Consider the following 5,474-nt stretch of genomic DNA (forward strand, 5'->3'; position numbering starts at 1 on the left):
CCCTCCTTCTACCTAGACAAGTGTGGCTCTCATCCTTCATCAGTGAGGATTCTTTCAAACAGACAGAGACCACCACAGAAATCCACAACTGGTCAAAATGCAACTAACTGTGCAGTCCTCAACCCCAACTGAAATGTCTACAGAACAATCTCTGCCCCTAAGGCTCATGGAACATCACAGAAGAGAGGGCAGAAAGATCCTAAGAGCTAGAGGACTGGGACACTTGCAATGCGATAGTGTTTTCTCTACATAACAAGAAGTTGCACCCATGAAATCATAACAACATGGCTACCTAAACATGACCTGTACAAAGACACCACTTGACTTGCCAATATAGATGGGAGAAATCTCACCCCGACCCCTAGATGAAGATCTACAGGCAATTAATGGTTGCTAAAAAGGAAGACCAGTCTTCTCCAGAATGAACCCATGACAGGTTATCTAATCTCAAGGGGTCAGCCTTAAGAACATAATAGACTGGGTTTCCAGTGCTCAGCCAAAACAGGGAACGCCGTCGGACATTCGTGGTGAGATTACAATGAAGAACCAAGACAAAAAGAATGGGCTTGCTAAACACGCCAACCCTAAGAGCAGCCAAAGGTAACCGGAAGCAGGACCAGAGAGAGTCCAGGGAAGGCCCAGACAGACAGCTCCTGCGGCGGAAGCTGAAGGTTCCACAAGCCAGGCTCCTGGGAAGACCGAGTAGGTCTAAAGCAGCTAAAGCAGGTCAGTCTGGGCTGTCTGTAACGTCTCTGAGGAGCTGAGCCGGCAGCTGGAAGACATTCTGAGTCCACACTGTGTGGATAACACCCAGGGAGGCCCAAGTGAAGAGGAGCACAGGGTGAGTCCACTGAGCCGGAAGATGCCAGGAAGTCCTGAACCTACGAAGCAAGGAATGGGGAGCCCAAGCCAGGCACTGCAGTAGGCAATGGCGAGAAGGAGCCCTACAATGGGGAGCCCGGCACAAAAGAGATCCGAGCAAGTGATGAGGTCGGAGACCGAGACCACCAAAAGCCACAAGAAAAGAAGGAAGCCAAGGGTCTGGGACAGGAGATCACTTTGCTGATGCAGACACTGAACACGCTGAGTACCCCAGAGGTAGGAAGTATGCTGAGCTGCTGGAAGAGCACCGAAACTCACAGAAGCAGATGAAGCTCCTGCAGAAGAAGCAGAGCCAGCTCACGCAGGCGAAGGACCATCTGCGTGGTGAGCATAGCAAGGCTGTGCTGGCCCGAAGCAAGCTCGAGAGCCTGTGCCAGGAGCTGCAGTGCCACAACCGGTCCCTGAAGGAGGAAGGTGTGCAGCGAGCCGGTGAGGAGGAGGAGAAGCACAATGAGGTGACGTCCCACTTCCAGGTGACACTGAATGACATTCAGCTGCAGATGGGACAGCATAAGGAGCGAAACTCGAAGCTGCGCCAAGAGAATATGGAACTGGCCGACAGACTCAAAGAAGCTGACTGAGCAACACGAGCTTCGTGAAGAGCATATCGACAGTCTTCCAACATAAGGACCTGCAGCAGCAGCTCGTGGATGCCAAGCTCCAGCAGGCCTAGGAGATGCTGAAGGAGGCTGGGTAGCGGCACCAGCAGGAGGAGGAGTTTCTCCTGTAAGAAGCAGTGGAGTCCCAGAGGATGTGCGAGCTGATGAAGCAGCAGGAAAGTCACTGGAAGCAGCAGCTTGCCCTGTACACAGAGAAGTTTGGGGAGCTCCAGAATACACTTTCCAAAAGCAGCAAAGTATTCACCACATTCTAACAGGAAATGGAAAAGATGACAAAGAAGATCAAGAAGCTGGAGAAGGAAACCATCGTGGGATCCCGGTGGGAGAGCGGCAATAAAGCTTTGCTGGAGACGGCTGCAGAGAAAACTCTTGGGATAAAGAGCTGGAAGGCCTGCAGGTGAAAATCCAGCAGCTGGAGAAGCTGTGCCGAGCACAGCAGACAGGGTGCCATGATCTGAACAAGAGGGAACAGGACCTGACTGCTGCTGGCCAGGCCTCCCTCACTGACGTTGGCACTGAGCAGAGGCCAGAGGTTGCCACTGCCTCCGGGGAACAGGGTGTTGAGAGTCTGGAGCTCAAGCATCCAGCTCTCCAAGGGCCGCAGAAGCTCCTGGCTGCCCTGGAGCACCAAGCACAGAAATTGCAGGCCAAACAGGGCCCCCGGAGCCTACCTCTGCCACAGCCTAGAGATCCTGGTGCTTGCGCATGCTTGGAAGGGAGCAGCAGCCCCCTCAGACCTGATCCTTTCAAGGCTCCCACGCTAAGCAGCCCAGCGCTGAGGCCAGGGTGCTCTGACCTGGAGGGCTTTGGACACTTTGCAATTTTGAATTTTGTGGGTTAGTCTTACATGGATGGGGCAGGTGTGCAAGACCCCATGTAGTTACATAGCTGACACCTGTAGGTGTTCTGTGGACTTTGGTCAAGGGTGAGGTGTACAGATGAGGTTGGTGACTTCTCTGCCAACTGAAGAGTCTTACGAGATGTCGTCTGTAGCTGCCATCACAGTAAGCCGGCAGGTCAGATGACTTGAACATTTTCCTGCCTGGTTGGAGGTTCAGACCCCTCATGGCCCTTTTCAGAGTTCCTGACAAGTGAAAACACCCAGGCCTGGACTTGTCTCTTATAAGCAGAACTCGGGCAGTTTGGGCTCTTGTCACTGCCCTGGAGGTTCCATTGCTTCTCTAAGCCTGGGAATCGTGTCCCTGGCGGAGCCTTTGTAGGAAACAGGTAGGAGTTGAACTTCCTCCCTGGCCAAGACAAGGAAGCTGGAGGGTGTGCCTGAGAGAAAAGGAGCCCCCTCGGGCACCGCCTCCCCCCTGCAGTGCCAGGCCCAGGCCACTGCTGCTTCTCAGTTCTCAGTGGCCTTATCATTCACAGGTGCCTCTAGTCTGCACAATGATTGACAAAAGATCACCCAAAGGACTTTTTGGAGGGTTTTGGTTTTGTTTTTGTTTTGCATAAGAGTTTGTATTAAAGATCTCTGAAGGAAGAAAAAAAAAAAACACGTAATATACAGATAAACAACACTAAATCGACTCAGTAGGGTGTGGTATGGTGGTGGTGGTGGTGGTGGTGGTGGTGGTGGTGGTGGTGTGTGTGTGTAAAACAATAACAATTAAAGAAGGGGTGACAGTCTTGAGGTGGAGTGGGGGAGACATGGGGAAACTTGGGGGAAAGCACGGGACTGAAATGATGTAAATACAGTATGCATGTATGAAATTATCAAAATGTGAATAATTGATTTTCTCTGTGTGTGCACACTGTGGTTTATGTGTTTTTAGGCATATGAACCTGTGTCTGTGTCCATGTGTGCACACAGAGAGAGCAGAGATCAAACAGCATCCTCTTTTGTTGCTCATCACCTTACTTTTGAAGTAGGACCTCTCTCACTGAACCGTGTACTCATGGGTTGTCTAGACTGGTTGGCCAGAAAACTAAGAGATACATTTGTCTCTGCCACCAATCTCCTATGTGCTGGGTCATAGCACATGTCACCATAGCATGCTTTTTATGTGGGTACCAGAAAATCAAACTTATGTGTTCATGCTTACCCAGCATGCACTTAACACCCTGCACAGTCTCTCCAGCCTCTAAAGAGACTTCTGAACTAGGAGTGTGGGTCCGGGTTTGAAGCCCCACTCTCAAGACTCGGGAATTTGATGTGTGAGTGTTGGCTACCTAGAGAACAACCATGGACTTGAGATTGCACATCCATTGATTGTGAGCCATCGCGCCTTTTCTAATTATCTAGCAGTGTTGCAAGCTGATGAGATAATAAATATGAGAATTCACTCTGAGCTATAAATTTCCATACCCAAGCAAAACTTTCTCAAATAAATTAATTCCCTCGCTGACTCTATATGTCTCATTTCTCTGCTTGAAAATTGCAAATCTGCTCAAGGGAGGGCATTGTGCTTATTGATCAGGTAATTACTGTGGCGTCTGCAGGATGCGGGGAGCAAGAGGCTCTCTAGGATGTGCTATGCTTTTACAAATCAGCAGTTCCTGGTTACTCAGAGAATGGCCATGTTGTTTGGGGTTATCTGTGCCATTTGCTTTCCTGCTTCTCCTTCTTGTCTGCTTTTTCTCATTTCATAATTTAGTAGCAACTGTGCTATAAAGCAGACTGAAACACAGGCAGAAAATACTGTAAAGTTTTAGAGAAAATGGCATAGGTAAGATAGATGCTGAAAGTTACTGTTAACCTACAACTTCTTTGATACAGTATGTAGCAAAATACATGCTTTCCACACTCTCAGACAGGAAGGCCTGAGACTTAGAACTAACAAAAGTCATTAGCGTTCGGAATGGAGCTTCCATTGCCAAATTTCATTGCTATGTTTTGAGTTGAGAACACCTACTCACAGAAAACTGAGCATATTTACAATATGTGTCTCTCTATGTGAAATCTTTCTATATGAAGTCACCTTCCAAGCTTAGTGAAAACCCTCAGTTAACTCTCCACTATAGAAAGCTCTTTTCCATATCTCCTTTCCTGCCTCTGAGAATAGATTGACATTTCCAGTATCAAGCTGGAACAAAGACTATTCCTTCTCTGTCACTATTCCTTAAAGGCATCATAGGGCATAAGAAATTGCTCAAGGCCATCTCAAGCTTGTGAAAACTTGGGAGTATTATATCTGAATCTAGTGAACGACCTTCAGAGAAACACACTTTGTGTTCAGGAACAAGCATTAGAGGTTATTTATTTGGTTGTTGTTTCTGTACCTTGATTGTCAGATTGAGTAATTATAAAAATTGAAGGTTTGTTTAGCTTATGATTAGGAGGCTGGAAGAATCAAGGTTAAATGTTACATCCGGAAATGATTTGTTGCTAGTGATGAGTCCCTGAAGACTGTCAGACACTACAAGGCATCAAATGTCAAAAGGATACATACAAGAGATAGATTCAAGTCAGATAAATAATAGCTTCACAAACCCACTAATTTTTCACAACACCATGAATGTGCTGATCGGTTGGTTCACAAAGGAAGAACCCTCAAGACCCAACCACCTCTAAAAGGTTCATTTGACCTCATTGCTTAATGCATTCCTACAGACATTGAATTTCAACAAGAATCTTATTAAGGTCATTCAAACAGGACCAATGAGAATGTGACAACACAGTGCCATGACATGGCAGTCAGTCAGACTTTGTTACTCAAGTCTCTGGTTTTGGATAAAGCGAAGCCGATGCTAAAGAAAATACGGTGTCACTAGAGGAATGATGAGAGATACGGGGAACTGTGCTGGCTAGTTTTATGTGAATTTGACACAGGCAAGAGTCATTTTGGAAGAGGGAACGTCAGCTGGAGAAAAGCCCTTACTAGACTGGCCTGTAGGTAAAACTGGGGGGCATTTTCTTAATGATTGATATGGGAAGGCCCATCTCACTGTTGGCAGTGCCCTGGGCTGGTGGTCCTGGGTGCTACAAGAAAGCAGGATGAGCAAGCCATGGGGAGAAAGCCAGTA

The 5,474-nt window shown here is 47.7% G+C and overlaps 1 pseudogene; it reads left to right on the top strand.

The window, feature by feature from the left end:
* Positions 1–538: 538 nt before the first annotated feature.
* LOC110564007 (alpha-taxilin-like) lies at positions 539–3,847 on the top strand (annotated as a pseudogene).
* Positions 3,848–5,474: the final 1,627 nt, after the last annotated feature.

The sequence above is a fragment of the Meriones unguiculatus genome, chromosome 1, assembly GCF_030254825.1.
Source record: "Meriones unguiculatus strain TT.TT164.6M chromosome 1, Bangor_MerUng_6.1, whole genome shotgun sequence".
NCBI classification, from domain to species: domain Eukaryota; kingdom Metazoa; phylum Chordata; class Mammalia; order Rodentia; family Muridae; genus Meriones; species Meriones unguiculatus.